Here is a 20049-nt window from a genome sequence, read left to right as displayed (position 1 = left end):
CAGTCAGCCCACAGCTTTGTTATTTAAGTATTTTGGGCTGTTAAATTTCTCTCTGTGCCCTTTCTGCAGAGTCTAGAGAGCTCTGTATTGACTTTGGCTACACTAATAATATGGAACACTGTAAAGAACTTTTGCACCTTTGTCTTTACCCACATGGATCTGAAGCATAAAACCAGGTGCATTGGCCTAATGTGATCCAACGTGGAAAAATGAGAGACTTGCACACTAGTGTATAAAAATGGAAATAAATCTGAAGAGGAGGCTTCAGCAGAAGTATTGTAAAGTCCATAGTGTTCGAAAAGAACAACCAAACAATGAATGTTCTGGTCTTCATCAGTGTCTGGATGCACAAAGAAAAGGTTCGGAAAATAAATACCCGCACACTAGCGTATAAAAATGGAGGGTATCCGAAGAGGATTCAGCAGAAACGTAATTTATTTGAAAGTCCATAATGCTCGTAAAGTAGAGCAAACGAACACCCGAACAATGAACGTTTCGGCCAGACCAGTTCCATCAGACCGTCATCAGTCTCTAGATGCACAAAGAAGTTTTTTTTTTCCTTAAATAAATAAAATAATTAAAAAATGTGTGTGTTGTGTTTACTCAGTTTGCCTTTGTCTAATATTACATTATGGTGAATGATCATCATTCAGTGTACCAAATATGTGGTTATAGAGGAAATCAGGAAGGGGGCAAATATTTTTTTCACAGCACTGTAGCTCAGTGCATAGTCTGGTGGGCCTGCATGTTGCCAGATGCAAACCTAGGTGGACAAGCATGGCCCCTGTGCAGGGAGTAGCCTTTAATAGCCTGTTAAAGTCTTGAAAAGTCCTTTTTGTTTATGTAAATTCTTGGGAAAACACATATTACATGACAAAGCCCAGTGATTCGCTTTGTGAAGCCCTGTCTTTTTCATCATTGATTAATGCTGAGCATGTTTGCTTAGATTTCATACAATTTACATTGTCTGAGCTTGTCAGTTAAAAAAGCAAACAATACCATTTGGTAATGGAGCTTTTTAAATGGGGATGTGATTAGCCTATGATTTCTTTTACCTTGGATGCTTGAAATGTGAAGTTCTACTGTGCCCGACTGTTAACAGCATGCTTTGAACCAAGCAATAACAGTCCAAACAACAGAAGGCATTTTAGTCCCCCCACTACTCTCAGTAGAGAACATATTCTTCAACAATACCTTACATAAAACCTTTCCAACATTGGAGGCCAGCACTCACAGTGTAGCAAAAGAACACTGAAAATAAGATATTTCTCACAGAAATTTCCAAGGGCAAGCACAAAAAAAAAACATAACCTTGGCAGCAGCATTTTGAAGAATGATAGAGCTATATCCAAAATACCTAAAATAAAAAATCTAAATTTTCCATTCTAACCATTAAAATTTACAGCTGTAAAGTTATACCTCAAAACATGGTGAGACGCTTGGATTTGTCCTCTACCTGGATAACCATGTTGAAACAAAACCAGATGCTTTTTGGGTGTTTGGTAGCTTCGGTTTTCGTGGATATGCACAGTTGGCATACTTTGGTAGAAAATAGTTCTTGATGAAACCGTGCACAAAAAGGTCTGTGGATTTTCATGAGTAACCATGTCATTATACTTGAAAATACACATTGCCAATGAGTTTTTCTAATGTAACTTTTTGGCGCATTGAGTGCTACAAACAATGGCCCTGTTGAGGTCCATAGTATCAGGGTGCACAGATATCTAGAAAACTTGTCAAATCTCAGCAAAACTACTGTATCTGGATGGATAGATAGCACACCGGTAAGTGGAAATATTGCTTTATTTTACATTTTTCGGAGAACTGCCCCTTTAAGAACATTTAAGTAGCCTTCTATCATGTACACAATATTTCAAAACTGTGATGTATTCCTCTCCATGCAGGATGCTGAAAAACTGGTTCATGTATTTATCCTGGTTAGACTACTATAATGCACTGCTGTTTGGGTGCTCAAGTGCTACACTCAGTAAACTGTAACTTATCCAAAACTCAGCAGCTAGAATCCTGACTGCAAACAGAACACATTACTCCCATCCTTGCATTGCTGCATTTTCTCCAGTACAATATTGGACTGAGATGAAAGTCCTCCTATACAGCATTACATGGGTTAGCTCTATATTCCAGCCTGTGCCCTACACTCCAATGACGCTGGCCAGTTGACTAATCCCAGCACTTCCAAAATGTTGGCGGGTGGTCGGTCCTTCTCTTGCCAAACTCCCACTGTATGTCTTCCTGCTATAGTTAGGGAATAAGAAACTGTCACAATTTTAAAATCACACGGGAAACACACTTTTTATAGCCTCTTATACCTCCACTGACCTCAGTCTTTTAATACCCCTGGCAATTAATTTGTATCTGTTTATTTGTGTGTTCAGTTTTAGCAGTTTTTGTGTATTAATTCTCATTTATGATTTTATTCCATCATTATTAACAGCTTATTTAATTCATTTTCACAGCTTATATGTTCCTAACTCTTTTGTGTCTGGCTCTTTTATTCTTTTTACGCCTTGATTTGTAACGTATGTTGTGATCTTTCACTTTAAACTGAAAAACTGAATCTTATTGAGTTTAGAGTGAATCTACCTCTGAGCATACTTCCCTGTGCTACCCCCCCATGCTTCCACCACTGAAGGCAAAGGACATATATAAGTTTGACAATTAAAGCTTATTGTGAAAATTCTCCCTGAAGGAGACATTTGTGAGAACTTTATTTTTATTTTTTCTGAATTTCATAAATTAGATCTCAGTATGAATGAGAAAATGGCAAACTGAGATACAATTCCACAGCTACAACTGGGGTAAAGAGAAAATCCCAGCTAATAAGTTCAATCACAAAAGAACAGCATGAAAGCTAAAGATAAAAACAAAATAAAATGCATAATTTATATCTGGCCCCATTTCCGTTGCTCTGAAAGCTTTTTTGTGCTGGAAAATGTGCCCATCTCGGAAAATTCCAAACAAGCTTTTGTTCAGAAACTGAATTATGACAGATGATTTGTCCATTTTTTTCATGAAAAATATTTCATAACAAATATATAGTGCCAACCCAGAAAAGCAGAACTAGTTTAAAAATCAAATTGAAAGGAAAATGTCCGACTATGGAGAACATAATTTATTTAATAAGTATGCATTTGGTCAGTGACCTGTAGATAAAATTATGTGAAAACAGAATGTGTTTGGAAGTGGTCTGAAAATGTCCTTGAATGACACAGTAACCTTAAATGTGTAACACAGAGTTCCAGGGCGGCATGGTGGTGCAGTGGGTAACACTTTCTGTGTTCGCGTGTTCTCCCCATGTTTGCGTGGGTACTCCAGTTTCCTCCCACAGTCCCAAGACATGCAGGCAGTGGTTTGAGTGCCCTCCAATAGATTGCCAACCTGTCCAGTGTGTATTCCTGCGTCTCACCCAATGCATGCTGGGATAGGTTACAGCACCCCCCCGCAACTCTGACCAGGATAAGCAGCAATGGATAATGGTTGGCTGGACATGGATTTCCAAGACATAGAAGTATATGTTGCTTTACATTGATGAAAACCAACAAAATTGTACACAACAAATGTAAAATAATCAAATATTCTATCGTGTTCATTTTGTAACAACTCACCTCATTGCCACGGACCTGAACACATGACCAACAAGATAAATGTTTTACCTTTTTTTTTTTAAATGGACATAAACTAAATAATTTATACAGATGGGAGAGAAATTAAAGGAAAAACCAATATAAAGTGTCTTAGCAAGGCCACCAGAACAGATTCAGTGTGCCTTGGCATAGATTCTCTGGAATTCTGCTGGAACGCCATTCTTCCAAAAGGAATTCCCTGATTTGCTATTTTGATGATGGTAGTGGAGAGCACTGTATAACAGGTGTCTGTCCAAAATCTCCCATTGGTGTTTCAATGGGTTGAGATCTGGTGATTGTGAAGGCAATAGCATAGGATTCACATCATTTTCGTATTCATCAAACCATTCAGTAACCCCCTGTTCCCTGTGGATGGGGTAATTTCCATCCTGGAAGAGATCACTCCCATCAGGATATATATGTTCCATCATAGGATAAAGGAGATCACTCAGAATAACTTTTAAAAAAAATTATTTTCAGTGACCCTTCCCTCTGAGGAGACAAGTGGACCTAAACCATGCCAGGAAAATGCCCCCCACAGCATATCACAGCCACCGAACCCCCTCACTGTAGGGGTCAAGCATTCAGGTCTGTACTATTTTCTTGGTGTACGCCACACATGCACTCACCCACTTGCCGAGAATATGGTGAAGGATGACCATATCACCTTTTCCCCTTCTCTGTAGACCACTGCCTATGATTTTTGCAACACTGAACTCTCAAATGTGCACTCGTTTTTGTAATGAGTGGTTTTTGCAGTGAAACCCTACTACTGTATAATATCCTGCAGTTGTTGACAGACTGTTCTTGCTGACACAGTCTGATCACATCCTGCATTGACATTCTCACCTGAGGAAGAGTTGCTCTTCTGTTTTTACTTACATATCGCGTGATATGATATTTTATCTGCAGGAACGGCAGAACTGCCAATATGCCAATTGCCACTATGCATTGTTTTTGTAAATATAACATGAAAAATCACACAAGTACATAATTATCAATTTTTCTACAATGGATTTGCATATGAGAGTATTATTGTAGTAGCAGCATGTGTTTGTGGAAATACAGCCTTGATGCGATGCACAATTTCTTGCTTGTCTGCCGTATATTTTCACTGTTCATATAAGTGCATTAATAATACCAAAAAAAAGAGGACACAATAGGACCAAGACGTCTGTTTCAGTTCAGAGGTCTTGGTCCTATTTTGCCCAACCCATGGTAATGCATACACATTTACTGTGGATCATGGTTATGGTTATACACTTTGTTGTATGTCGCTCTGGATAAGAGCGTCTGCCAAATGCCTGTAATGTAATGTAATGTAAATCATGGAACTACAAAACGGGTGAGAAGTCAGGAAAATTTTAGAAGACTCAGTACTGCCATGGCATAGGATTGTATACATTGGTGAACAAAGGAGTGTAAAAGTGAACTGAATTCAAAGATCAGACGTGGTATTTTCGCATTGGGAAAAAGATCTCATTACTAACAGTACTGTAATAAAAAATTATTTGTCAGACCACACCTTTCACTTCAGGTTCCTAAAAATTCTGTGGTCACATGGTCTGCAGGAACATGTGGGTAATTCTACTGTCTTTATAATTCTCACTCTTCACATGTAGCATTTTGCTGCTGTTTCTACATTTTAATTATACCTGCTGGTCTTCATTCGCATCATGTCTGAGTAGCTTTCACCTCTCTGGGAAAAACGTGTCATTTCCGCGAGTGAATTCTCGGTTGATGGGTATGATGGCTGACACTAGGATAATTGCAGCTGGCATTCCATGCCAAAAGGACAGATGTATTCAGAAGAGGCTATTAATTACTAGGTGGCAGGTAGAATAGTTTGAGCTATTAGCCTTTGTTATTCATTGACTCTTGACTGGGTATGTCCAAGTAATAAAGTACAATTTCTATAATAATAATAATAATAATAATAATAATAATAATAATAGATTTTACATAGCACCTTACAGAATCGCAAAGCTCTCCACGAGGGGTAAACCCTGAACTATCTGAAATTATATTTAAAATATTGAAACCCGGTCCTCCAAGTAAACCTACAGGTTGTCTATTATTTATAAAGATAAGGATTTTTACCTGAGTCAGTCCCCAAGTGAGGGAGGAGGGTGGGGTATACTATAAAGCCAGATTGTGAGGTTAGCCAGCTAATTTAAGGTTTAACCCAGGGTTTTCCATATCATGGAGCTGACTCACTTTTTATGGGGATATATCTCCAAGGTAACGTGTGCTGCGCGGATATCCTGGCATCTAATTGGATTCATTTTATTTGCTTTATCTTCAATAAATGGTAAGGGGATTGGCAACTTAAACAAAAGTAAATTTGATATATTTTTTTTTTAAACAAGTATTAAACAAATTTCTGAAGATGGATGATTAAAGAGAACCTAAAGAGAACTAGACAGGTAAGAAAAGAGAGAGAGACAGATTTATGAGTAAGCTGATATATTTCATTTATGATGATGAATTACATGGATCATATTGTCATTAAACGATGCAAGACTGCTTCTGGGGAGGAAGGCACTGTGTTAGCAACACACACACACACACACACACACACACACACACTCACAATGCATATTCCTTGCCAAGTTCATGGGAAAGACAGATGTTGTTTATGGAACACGTCTGAGTGGTTCTTAGCCAACGGCTGCATCAGGTGATTGCCCGTCACCCTTGGGAATGCTGCTTTTAATGTCAGCTCTCCCAGGAGAGCGGAGGGAGCCTTGCAGTGGAGCCCTGAGTTACCTGCGCTAGCAAACAGACGGCCGTTTCAGGTAACGGCGGGAAGCAGGGAAACGGGGGTGTTGGGGCGCTGCTCCACTGAGCTGGGAGAAGAGGTGTGCAGGGTTATTTCGCCATCTAATTTCCCAAGAACCCTGCCAGCCGGAACCGGAATGTATTGGGTTCAAAAGAGTGGAACTCTCTCCGAAAACCATGAGCATCAGCATGTTAGTCCTCGGCTGGTCTGGAAATCAATTTTGAGGGAAATGTGGAAAGAGCCATCAGGCCCTCTTTCTCTTCCTGAGTACATCTGAGTACATCTGTGCTTTGAGAAAGAGGATTTCTTTTTTCCTTTGCTGATCTTTCAAATATGTAGGCCAAAAGGCTGTGAAGAGTGACCTTGCCCTCTGGCAATGTCAGGACAGTACTCATTACACGTTATTGGCTGAATGAAAGAAATTCATGTATTACTTTTTCATGCGTATTTAACTCGAATTGCACTTTCAACCGGAAGGCATGCACTTTTTTTCATTTATTAACTACAGACAGTGAGTGAAATAGAGAAAAATAAATCTGATATTCAGCGGACAGATTTAAACGATGACCCTTGTTTAAAGCCAAGTGTACTGTTTCCATTCAACATCGCATTAGTCATATAAAGAAAAAAAAATCAAATTAAGACCTACCACCACGTTTTGTGCAACAAAAGAGCCATGCACAGCCACCCAAAGGTGATAAATGTAAGTTGTGTTTCGCCCACATTCATGATGTAGAAGTCGGTAAAAACCTGCTTCTACGTAAACAAGTCAACATCCCTGCCCCTCTTCTTGATTGATGGGTAGGCTAAGCATTATGTATTTAAATTGATCGAATACAATTGCACATATCCTGTTTATTTAAAACTGCCTGCGGTCAAGTTGTGACAGCCTGGACAGAGATTTTTTTGCTTCTTTTTAGATTCGCTTAGCGTTAAATCCTTTTAGTCTTTCCTGGCACTGTGTGTGTGTGTGTACGTGTACATTTATAGATGTAGCTTTCAAATCTATTGGCATCTTTGATCACAATTAGTGGCTTGTACAGAATTGTTAATGAAATAGGATAATAACTAATAATCATAAGACCATTCCTGTCCCCTTCATAATTGTAATTTGAATAATTCAGAAGTAAGATTATTTAAATGACTACATCATCATCACCTTGTAATTCTCGTAATTTTCTTAATTTTAATAACCACTTTTGTAATTGAAACTGATTTTTATGTGAGGTGCCCATTCCATTTCTCTTACATTAAAATCCTATAAGGAACTATTTAAAGGACATTAGGTTATGTAAATTGCTTATCAGTTTCATTGTCTCCATTAATGATACATTGTGAATGGAGTGGCACAAATTGATGGTGCAGACCTAGTAACGATCAGTCTGCGTGCCTCTTGCTCTGATTAGATGTGAATCTTTGGCTGTGAACTGGGACATGTTATGAATGATTAAGACTCAATTTATAGAAATTATAAACACGGATAGGCATAACATTTCATTGGGCGGTCTCATTTCATTGGGAGGCTGGGGGGAAAAAAAAAGTATAATTATATGCTATTTGTAAGCACAAGCCTCCGTGGGAAACGAAATGTACCCTGCCATTTAAATTCTAGCCTTTTTTTTTATTAAAAGAAAGTTTCTGTTGTATTATCTTTGCTTCTTGTCATATAAGCTTAAAAGCCTGGCTGTTAAATGCTGGTTGGATGGAGGATATCTTTAAATGATCAATCCTTGCAAGTTGGATTTTAGTGCTTTTGAAATAGGTATCATCCCCTGAGAAATATTTGCAGATTTAAAATACCTATTAGCCCTATTGTATAAATCCTGCCTTAGCACACAATCATAAGTTCATACGTTACAGCATTAAGAGCAGGTGAAAAAATCATAGACAGCAACACGACACAAATAGCAAACACCAAAGTCACGATGCCTACACCATCACAGAATCATAAATTCACTTCAAGCCACGCAGACCATTTTTTAGCCTTCTAAACTGACATGCATTACGCATCTGATTTTGTCTCAGCCATTGTTTTAGCGCTACTGTAAATGCTGTGTAGCTGTCTAATATGGATTGGTATAGTATTTCACATCTCTACTACTCTAATTGAAAAATCAGGCTGTCCAAATGTTGGTGACCAAAAATGTGTATAGCAATCACCTCTACCGGTTGAACTGGTTAATCTAAAACAAGGGTTGCTGTTTACATATTGTTTGAGAGATGGTGGAGCTAAGGCATGAATAATCTTATATAATGAGCAGAGATTTCACGTGAAAATGAAATTATTGAGCGTCAGGAGATTATGCCTCTTATAGATACTGCAGTGATGATTAGATATAGTTTTTTTTCCAGCCAAATACATTCAGCATTTGTTTATAAAAGGTACAAATTGGTTTAAAAGTATTATCATTTTCCTGTAACCAGGTAGTACAATATGCTAAATGAAAAAATTCCATTGCGTGCATGTTCACCTTTGCTGCATCTGTGCTCATTTGATGTCACATGAATCTAATTTGGGCCAAGGTATATTTAATCGATCCACACGTTTAAACATTACATGTTTCTTGAAACTTAAGGTACTATCCTTGATAACACCTATGTATTTAAAATACAAAACTTTCTAAATATTTTGCCCTTTCACTGTAATTTGCGGAGAGAGGGAGCCATTTTTTTCTTATTAACACAGAAACAGTTTTGGATACACGAGAGTAAGTCAGCTAGTCTGCTATCCTTTTCAACACAGTTGTGAGTTTGTCTGCAACTTGTTGTTTTGTCTTGTGAATAACGACGGATCCCCTAATACTGACATCATTGAGCTTAGCTTTTAAACAGGACTCATCCTGCATGCTCCAGTGGTGCCCATTACACTGCTGCACAGGAGTTCTGACTGATTTTCAAAACTCTTAATTTATCCCAGTTTCCCCCCCATCTATCTCTGTGCCGTGCAACCTGTTGTCAGAATTTCCACTTTTAAATATTCACGGATAGTTTCACCACTCGCTCAATTATTGACAGGATGTGACACTGGCAAATGCAAGCTTTCTCTAGGGTATGCCTCAAAGCAAGCTCTTTCATCTGCACTGGAATATAAGTGCTTGGCTCTCAGACCACACAATATGCCAGTCTCTTTGATCATATGGGTTTTTTTTTCCTTTTTCGGTGCCTGCTAAACACACTTCCAGAGTGCTTTACTGCACATTAGCAAATTCAAGTGACCCCTGGGCTGTTGCATCATTGTTTTCAAGTGAAAGTGCACCAGCACATTATTTTGATTGAAAACATTGTGTGAAGTGAAGTATGGGTATGGATTTAAAAGGCCACTGCAGATAATTTTTTTGTCCAACCTTTGTTTATGCTGACTGGGAAATGTATGTGGCTGGTACACATTATATCCGATGTCTGAGATCCATTCCTGTTGTTCTAGACCACAAACCTGAACCGTCTTCATTCACTTCCTCCATTCACGGTCTGTGTTAAGTGTTTTTTGTTCACATCCTTCAGCGCTATGAACAGTAAATTTTGGAATAAACTCCCTGGAACATGGAGTTGAACTTTTAACTCTCTCTGAGAGTTGAAACTGAACTCTTGAGTTGATTTTTAAAATGAACCCTTTCACACCATTCACTCTCACTTACTTAAAAATCCTTCCTCAGCTTATAATGCTCTGCCGGCTCCCTAATGCACCTAAGAGGTGCAGTGTTGCATTCATTCCTTGTGTGACTCAGTTTGTTTTGGCCATATGTATAAAAACAGCAGTGATGTGTACACAGTTTACCCGGTAAGGATGTAAATACCCTCAAATTAAAGCTGACAATATGAAATTTAACCTCATATTCACTATTTAAAATCCAATGTTCTGGATTATAGAGGCAAAACAAAAAAACAATACATGAATAACATTAAACACTGGTTAAATCAGAAGATAAATTAGATCCCCAACATTTTGGCAGTCACATGAGGAGACCTACCCATTGGCAGAAATTGTCCAGCACCATTCTTGCTCTCTCCCTCTACAAGTGAGAGTCCTGGACCCTTCGGGCAAGATAGTGCCACACCAGTGACACGAGCATGTGACATAAAAATATTTGTAGAGCCAAAAAAAAAAAAAAACGACAACAGACTGGGAACACCGACCTTGGATCAGAGCTTTAGTGACAGCTTCCACTCTTCCTCTGGATACTATGGATGGCCTCTCGTTGTAACAGACAGCCTGGCAGCACAGATGCCCGCACAGCAGTGCGTTCAGATCAAAGATGTTTCAGAGTCATGGTGTGCCGCGTGAGGCCATCTCCACAGCGAGGTGGAACGCTCTGGCGCCAAGCGACCATGGAACTGTCACATGTATTATGATCAGGAATTTATAACTACTGTACTTCAGCCAATCAACGCATTCCCTGGGACAATGGGAGGTGGAAGAAGCCAGTATAGTACACTGCAGTAAATCGTGTGGGTGTATACTAGAGGATATACAGGATACTTCTAAGGGGACAATGCTGAATATGCGTATTCATTCCATCAGACTGGCTGTTTTGTGATATAAAGTGGGATCATGCTGCTCTTTGGAAAGGTAGGTTTCTGTGGATTTGACATCCTGGATATCAAAGCACATAGTCCATCAGCACCATTGTTAAAGAAAAACTCTGTTCTCACCCTCAGGACATTTGTCTGGATGAGAGGTGTAATACATTCTCCCTACAGCCTTGCCTTCACTAACTGTGGGGAGAAAAAACTTTTTAAAAAATAAACCTTGGGGGCCTCTTGTCCTCATTTTAATCACACTGTCATTAGTTACACTGCGAAGCAGGTGTGCATCATTACATGTGTACCTACATTCCAATTGACCAGAAGCACATTAAATCATGTTAAGTGGTAGGCTCTCCTTGAATACACAGAAGGTTACCCAAATGCTGCAATGAAAGATTACCTATTCTAGCAGACCGCTAGAGAAGTGGTCACTATATTCTTGAAGACTGATTATGTGACTTGTTCATAGTTTACAACTCCTTACGTGCTCTGCCAGAAAGAGGAGACTCTTTATTTTGGCAGAGTAAGTAAAAGTTGTATAATGTTTTAACTAAACTGGAGTACATCCAAAGGTTGTGGCACAGCAGTGGGGGCCTAATGAGCCATTTGTAAGAGCCTACATCTTCAAATCTGGCTGAATTACGGGATAAAGTACTTTTCCCAGTCTGAGGCCATTTAGAAAAGTCTAATGAGGAAGGCTGGCTTCTGACAAGATGGAGGAGACACAATTGTCAACACCGCTTAGAGTGATGAGACACCGGGCGCTGTCGTTCATGTTCAGAAGGAAGGCTCAGTTTAATGTTTAGCCAAAATTATTTTACAGTTTCACTCACAAATGCCTGCAACAAAACCACAGAGGTATGCCTGCTGAAAGACTGCCGCATTATTGAAGTAACAGAGGACAAAAGCTCTCGTTCAATCATTTATTCAAGCAATCGAATCAAATATTTATTTTGTATATCACGAGTAACTTAACACAAAGCCAAATTGTGGAAAACTATGAATACCTTCCTAGAAGCAATGCAAAAAAAAAAAAAAAGTCTGCAAAAGATCTAGCTATGGTACTACTCTGAATTTCTAAGAGTGGTCCCATGATGACCAAGAGCCAAGTTGTTTTTAAGAACAAAGCTTATATGAAAGCTATTAAAACTCAGCTAAGCTGAGATCTTAGACTTGATCTCTGGAAATATTGACTCATGGATTTTTAAAGTTTAAACTACTATATGCAAGCAGACGCAGGTAAATGACAATAAACAGCAAGGAAGTAAGTACCTCTGTTCTTGGAGGAAGCAAACATCAGAACAGACAGGATTGGTGTTTGCACCCTCTAATTTCTCTATTTATTATTTTGCTCAGATACATATTCCAGGAGATAGCTAACTGCATTGATCTTACTCTGCATTCAGGCAAGGGCAATGACCTGAACTGTAGTATTGTCGTGACAGCTCAGGTCTTACAGGCTAATAAGTAGAAAATAAGACTATTTAACCTGCGTATACTATCATCCTGAGAGGCAAACGAAGGTCAAATAAAATCTATACTCCAGTATAATTTTTACCATTGGAATAGCAGGCAGCTATTTCCCCATAGGCCCCATTTCAATGAAACTGAATGGATTCATACCTCTTAAATGTGGTGAGTCTTTCACAAAAAAAAGGTCAACAGGGCATGTTTTCCAGGCCAATGCTTAATCAGTATGGAATTAACAGGTTCAGCTAAAGCACAATAATCATGTTAGATTTGTTGCAGTTGATCTGACAAAACGGGATTATTCCATCATTGTTCTGGTTTAGCTAGTCCCTTCCTTATCTCATGCAAATCTGGGGTTAGCAACAAGTGAATCTTAGTTCATTACGATTAGGCCATCATTTATAATTAAAGTCAATAAATATTTTCTTGATTTGGCCCCAAAACAATTGCTAATTGGTTCCCTTCAGTTCATACTCTGAATCTGACTCCAGGCACTGCTTTAATGTCTATTGATTCATGTTTCAGCATAGTACATTAATCGAAGACTATGATACTATCAGGAAGGGGGAAGGAGAAAGGTAAATTATTGACACTGAGAATTATGGGTATCTGTTTGAGATATTGAGCTTTAAAGTTCTTGTCGGTTCATTGGTTTTTATAACTCAGGACTTCCTAAAAATGGGAATTACACCTGGATTTGATATATTTTACATAATTTAACCACTATATAGGCAAAGATGATAAATATGCAATTTATTTGTTCATAACTCATTTTCGAGTTAGCAAAAAAAAACATTAGTAAGAACCCTGTAATTCTCACATCCCAATCTATAGTTATGGCAAAAATGCAAGCAAACCACTGACCCCCAAAACATTCAGGATAAAGCAGTCTGTTTTGCAAGTTCAGAAGCTTTGCAACTTTTTTTTCTTTTTTCCCCGCTATCGGCTATATTGTTGCAGACACTGCCGGAGCTATAAAGTTGTTCATTCCTAAGCAGGGATTGGTGGCCTGCAGTGTCAATCATACATTTTCTAAAGGTCAATTGACAGGCTTGAGGTACAATACCAACCAAGGAATAGGCAAAGTAAGAACAAACCACACCCATGAATGCGAACGATTAGCTGAAAGAGGAAGATAACAATAATTTAAAAAATCAAAATACCTGTTTTTTTATTTATTAAAATTGGTTAAAAAATAAAATAAAAACAACATTAGAAATATTCTCAATTCAAGTAAAAGAAATACAAAGAAATGTTTGAAGGCATTTACTTTGAGAAATGCATTTCACTGGAAAAATGTCCAAATAATTGCTCGGTTCTCACACCTCATCTAGTGTCTCTGGTCTGCACTGGCTGTGGACTCTAAGTTGCAAACAGAGACGGAGCAAATCTCCAGGACCAGGGCCACAGACCCCTAGACTGGCTCCATGCAGAGGAACTCATCTGCTGGCTGTTAGGAGAAAAGCAAGGTGGAGGTGGCCATAAATATCGAGGACTCATGGGAAATAAAAAAAGAGCCGTGCCAGCAAGCATTACAATGCTTCTTGAATACATCACTGTTTCTCGTGCTTATCATTACGATCTGGAGGCTCATTTAAAAAACATGGAAACCTGCTAAATGTAAAGAAAAGCTGAAGTCGGGCCAAAAGAAAGAGGGAAAATGAGCTGCGAGAATATTGTACCTCAGTAAACAAAAAATAAAAAACTTGAATTTCCCTAGCACAGCAGAGTGAGACTTGGTGTCAGGTGCCCTGCAGCATAAATGATAGATGTATGCGCAGAGAAACAGTCTGTTTGCCACCAGAAGTCTTGGCGAGCCACACCAGTGTCCCTGCATCATTCTCCTGTGCTACTGTGTTTTTTTTTTTTTTCTGAATATTTCCTCTGGTCTCTTTCAACTCAATAACTCTGGAAGGTGCAGCTGTGGTATACAGGTATACACATTTGGTTGATGGCTTCATATACACATCCCTGAATGTATTATGTATAACCTCCCGGTGTGTCATTCTTTCTTTCCCTTCCTACTTCAATCTGCTCTGCTCATAGTGAGGTCTTTGTGACATAGGATATTACCCTCATATCATGTTGACATTTTAAGAATCCTTGTTTCTGTTGTATTTTGAGGAGGACCATCTTGGAATAATTGGTCATTTACTGCTGCTTGTTGTTCAAGTTGTTCAAGCTATTTGACAGAATTCATTCATAAATTATTATGATGCTAATCTGTGAATGCTTGAATTATGACTTCCATCAACATTCCATCAACTTCCATGTTATTCTCACTGACCCTCGGTTTACAATAAATCTGATTGATTTGTTTATGTTGCCAGATATACTCTGAAAATGAAGCCACAGATAATCCATAATAAGTGGTCTCGTTAGTTTTTTCATCTCTCATGAACAGGGCAGCCACTCAGAGGCCCGGGACTGAATTCTGTGAGTGGGGTTGGCCTCGGAGAAACGGGCCATGCTCATTGCGCACGCGCTTCCATTTAGCGAGCAAACACACTTCTGACGGGCGATCTATCCCCGGATCTGCTCTGGCGTTCAAGTCACTCTCCAGACCCCGCTGTCGCTAGCAGCAGGCGTTTATTTACCACTGGAATGAATGGAAATTAAGATTTTCTTCAGTGCTTTTCAGGTTATGAAGACCTGCTGTTTCTGTTTATCTGGGAGCTGGCTGATTATGGAGGGTGAGCGTGTGTGTGTTGTGTGTGTGTGTGTGTGTGTGTGTGTGTAAGGGTGGGGGTGGGGGAGTGGGGGGGGGGGGTTAGATATTTATATGCATTAAAACGGTTGTGATTCAAAGCACATACAATTTATAGGCGTTTGAGGGGACTGTCAGTGGGATTCTGCAGCCAAGGCAGACATTGGACTTTTGAGAGCTATTGCATGCACTGCATTTTCAAGGCTGGGTAAATGTGCTCAGCCGTAGGTTAAAAAGGCCCGGTGACTGATGTCTCTTTTCCGTTACTGCTGCGACTGTGTTTCCGCGCCGCGGTAATGAACACAACCCAGTGATTACTTTATAATGCCTCATGATGTAGCTGCTATGATGACTATACACAAAAGTAGCAATTTTCCAGGAGATTTTTGCTGCTGGCTTTTTGTAATTTATTTATTTTTCATGATTGCTTGCCGTATTCATACTTTCTTTCCTGACTTACCTTGGCCCGGGAATTATTTTAGTAATGAATGCATCACATTTATAAAGGACCTTCGAGCTCTTTCAAATATTGCAATGGTTTTTTTACAACGAAGGAGATTCAGCTTCCACATGCGTGATGTTTTTTTTTCAGCCAGATCCAAACACTGGTCGATTGAGTTCGTTCAGTCTGCGTGGACAAGATGCACATGAAGTTTATTGTTCCAACACAATTACAAAGTTCAACTAACATACGACAGAGTGAAAAGAAGGCACAGCTGATAGGAGGCCTTTTTTCCCGAGGAGAGAACACATGCGTCTGCCCTCTCTTGGATTGTTCTTGGTACAGGGATACTCAAATCTGGCCCTTGAGCCCCGCAGCACTGCTGGTTTTTTATTCTGCTGTAATCACGGACTGATTTAGACCTGGGACACCAAGTGAGCGGGTTCTGGCCAATCAGTGACATTAATCAGTGATATTAATCATTAATCAATGGACAACTAGGTGGAGAAGAGCAGCAGCAGGCCCAGATTTTAAGTGTCTAGGCTGTAGGATGTAGACATGATGAGAATAAATCAAAATCATGGAACATTGTATTTATTTATTTATTTATTTATTTATTTATTTACTTACTTACTGCAGATACTGTCAGCCAGCACACTTTCCTGCCCCACAAAGACAGACAGCAGTGATTCCATTGATTCTGGAGAATCAATTAGTCTGATTTTGAGCGTCTGATTTTGATAATTACAAGCTGGTGATTGGTAATTGCTACATGATGCAATTTATCATTCATTTCCCTGTATATGGACAGATTGAGGAAAAAAAAAGCTAAACTGGCTTGATCTATGAAGGGTATTTCAAATTCATCTCAAGACAGAAAAGTAAGGCTTAAATTTGAAAGGTGGAGATAGTTGATTTGTTACATTTTAATGGCACTGTTCTTCAGTCATTAACCCCTTCATTCATATTCCAAATCTCACCAATTTTCAGCCTTTTAGTTAAATGAAGATGTCCTTTAGTTTGTTCTGGATCGTAAACTCCTCGACAACAGTGTGCAAAATCTGAGGGTGATATGGAGACCTATAAAAGATATATGAAGCAAAAGGTAATCAGTGCATTCTGGTACCTCTTAATGTCTCTAAATCTAGCCAGCTTTGTGCATTGCTGCGAATCATAACATTATTATATATTTCACTACAAATCAACAGTTTTGATTCATGAAACTGTGAAGGTCTATGATATCTGCAGGTCCAAAAACCTATCCAAAACTGAATAAAAATTATAACTGTTTTAGCAAATGGATTGTTCAAGACAGTAATTGACCGCTCAGTCTTAAAATGAACATCTTTACGTGTAAAACAAATGGTAAGATATATGTATATTTTTTCCATATTTAGTCACAGATATTGATAGTAGAATTATGAGGTATAATTACTAGGGATGGGTATGATTAAGATTTTAAAGGTACCAATGCTGCTTATCGATACTGATACTCTTATCGCTACTACTCCTCATAATTCTGAGCAAAAAAGAGTCATGTAGTGAAAGACTTAAGTTATTTTATTGTTTTTGGCAGAACATGACTATAGTTCTTCAGCTTCTCACAAGCTAAATGGGGTAGTAATTAGGTTTCAGGGCTATTGTCATCTCCCTACAGTGGGAAAATATTAACAACTAGAAGTTGTGTTGAATGTTCTGTGCAAAGCAAAAAGCACGCTCTTTTAAATGATAGGCAAATGTGATTTAATGCACCAGCCGATCAGTGCATTTATTTGTATGATTTACCTACCGTACCAGTGGCAACTGCCCACTGATTAAAAATAAAATAAAATAAATACACTTTTTACTGTTGTCACAGCTGTGCATGTTTTTTTTTCCCCATTTCTGCGCATAAAATCTATTGGTTAATTAAATAAAATAATGTTTTCAACACTCTGCCTCTCTTTTCAGTTTAAAAAAAATTGTTTTTTTACATTTTTAATAACGTCGTGACTACTCTCAGACAAACATCCAGCCTTTATTGCTTGGCTGTAATAATGAATTAATAATAATCCATATTAATAATCTGTTGTGTTTGATGATTTCTTGCTCGGGAAGTTGAAATAATGTGAATCTTTTTGCAAAGATTCTCTCAGGGCGTCTTCAATACCTCTACCTGTGTCTCCATCTTGCGCCTTGTTTTACACCTGCTCTTTGGAGTCAGAGAAATGTCACACGCAAATTGGCCCTCGTTAATTTAGCTAACTGTGGTAAATGTTACGGAATACATAAACAGCCAGGCTTACAATATCTCTCCGTTATTTGTGTGGTCCTCCCTTAAGCGTACCTTGCGATGACTCACATAGATCACACGCATGCTGCACTTCTAACCCTACGCGCCTCTTAAGAAGCACAAGATACACGAGACGCATGTTTCTGGGGCAAAATGCATCATATCAGCGTCTGAAAATAGTCGGAAAAGGCTTAGTAAATCTGGCCTTAGAACTGAATATGAATTCCAGGTCCCCTTGCAAAAATTGTGCACTATGTGAAGTCATTTTAAGGAACACTGATTATGACTGCTGACATGAAGTATTCAAACTGAAATCTTGACATTATTGTCTAAGTGCAGGAGGGGGAAAAAACGTGCACCCTGACTGGTCGACTTACATTCATATAGGTCAATTACAATAAGGTATGACTGCCATATGTTTGTCAAAAGTTCTGCCAGACAACAGATGAACTGTTTCTGCTGTGTGCCTTACTATAGTGCAAAATGATTTAGGTTTATCTGAGTTGTATTTCTTTTTATCTGACTTAGTCTGACTCTGTGGCAGAAGTGCCAGTCAGAAATTGAGAAATTAAACTTAAACTGGGAGTCTCATTCTCTTTTATATTGTTAGAGGTGGCGCTGCCATGGCTTCCTGCTGAGACAAAATAAAGCGTTTTGCATATTAAAGACTCCTTTTATTAATGATTTTTTTAAAATAAATACAAAGTTCTGTCTTACTGAGTGAATGCTGTGACAGTATGTCTCTTTGCTGTTTAAACTAGATTTAATCAATGTTTGATTTGTGGTACAGGATCTCAACAAATGTGGGGGAATTAGACATTCTGAGGTTGTGTCACTGCCCATTTAGCAATAAATTGGTGGCATGTGGTGCTAACATTTGGGGGACCCCTGATTTAACTGAATATGAGGTATAGAGATTGACAATAAAATTTGCCCCATGGTTCTTATTGAAGTTGGCATGACAGTCAAATGCAACTAGCTGCCCATTACATTCTGCTAAAGATATTCACTATCATTGGCATACAGTTTCTGTAAAAACAAAAGAGGGACTCCTAAATACATCACACCATCATGGCCAGTCAGCCAGTTGGAAAAAAAAATTATAAAACCTTGATACTACTAATAAATAGATTTATATGAAAATAAAATTTTGCCTAGGCCTGGATATATTCATATAAACATACATATATCCAAAGTACATTCAACTGCTTTGTATGCTAGAAATTTCATTTGGATGTCCCAAATCTTTTCCAGGATTTTACTACCGACATGCAGAATCAATACTGTTAACTAATTAGTCCAGTATAAAACATTAATTAATTAATTAATTTATTTGTATATAGATTTGATGCCATGCCATATCTTTTTTTTTTTTTTTTTAAATCTGTTTCTGGCAGAGTTTTTTCTTTTCCTGCCCTACAAACTAAATAAATGTGAACTTCCTTTTCTTCAGCAGGCCATTTCTAGTAAAGATAAGCTGCCCTTATCTCCACTGAAAACAAGTTTATCCGGCCAGTATCTAGTGTACTGCAATGGAAACCTTTTTACTCTTTGATTTGGGGGCTTTGTACATCTCAGGGACAGCTTTGCAGCAAAACTGTGATATGGGGAATAATGGGGTAATGGGCACAGGATCGGCATAAATCAGATAATTTGTCTGGAAAACCTTTATCCTTTTAACACGTTTTACAGATTCTATAACTGACAAATGATGAATGAGTTCTAGTGCACTGGCAGGAGGCTGTGCAAACTGCTCTCTAATGGAGGTGAGACGCATACAGTAAAATGTTCAGTGTAAAATAAAACCCTAATGGAGTACATTTGGTCCCAACCAAAATCATATAAACTCTGTTAGTTGATTTATTAGTGAGTTTTTTTTCTCTCTGCGCAGAGCCCCAGAGCACAGCTGCCTCCATGTGAAAGTTTTTTTTGGAGAGATGACAGGATGCAGACCTGTTTAACTTTTACTACCTGTACGGCAGTGTCAGTTTTGTTTGGGTACTTTCGTCTTTTCTTTGATCAGTCGGAACTGCAAAACCACCCAAAGTTTATAGGTGTTTGCGTACTGTGCTTTTTCATACGACCTATCACTGACCCATCCCCGACCAGCCCCACTTTCTGTAAACGAACTGATTCGCAATGGGAAACACCTCAGCACAATAACTGGAAGAAAACAGACCCACCACAGTTGTTTATATATCTGTTAAC

The 20049-nt window shown here is 38.6% G+C and overlaps 1 long non-coding RNA gene across 1 annotated transcript in view; it reads left to right on the top strand.

Annotated features, from left to right (window-relative positions):
- The window catches only part of LOC135236344 (uncharacterized), a 145963-nt gene that overhangs the window by 55416 nt on the left and 70498 nt on the right, over positions 1-20049 (top strand). Inside the window, exon 3 of the long non-coding RNA XR_010324555.1 lies at positions 4125-4232. This is a non-coding gene — a long non-coding RNA (uncharacterized LOC135236344). The remainder of the gene's footprint in view (positions 1-4124; positions 4233-20049) is intronic.

This window comes from Anguilla rostrata, chromosome 12 (genome assembly GCF_018555375.3).
Source record: "Anguilla rostrata isolate EN2019 chromosome 12, ASM1855537v3, whole genome shotgun sequence".
Taxonomy (NCBI): domain Eukaryota; kingdom Metazoa; phylum Chordata; class Actinopteri; order Anguilliformes; family Anguillidae; genus Anguilla; species Anguilla rostrata.
This window is presented reverse-complemented; position numbering and strand designations above follow the sequence as displayed.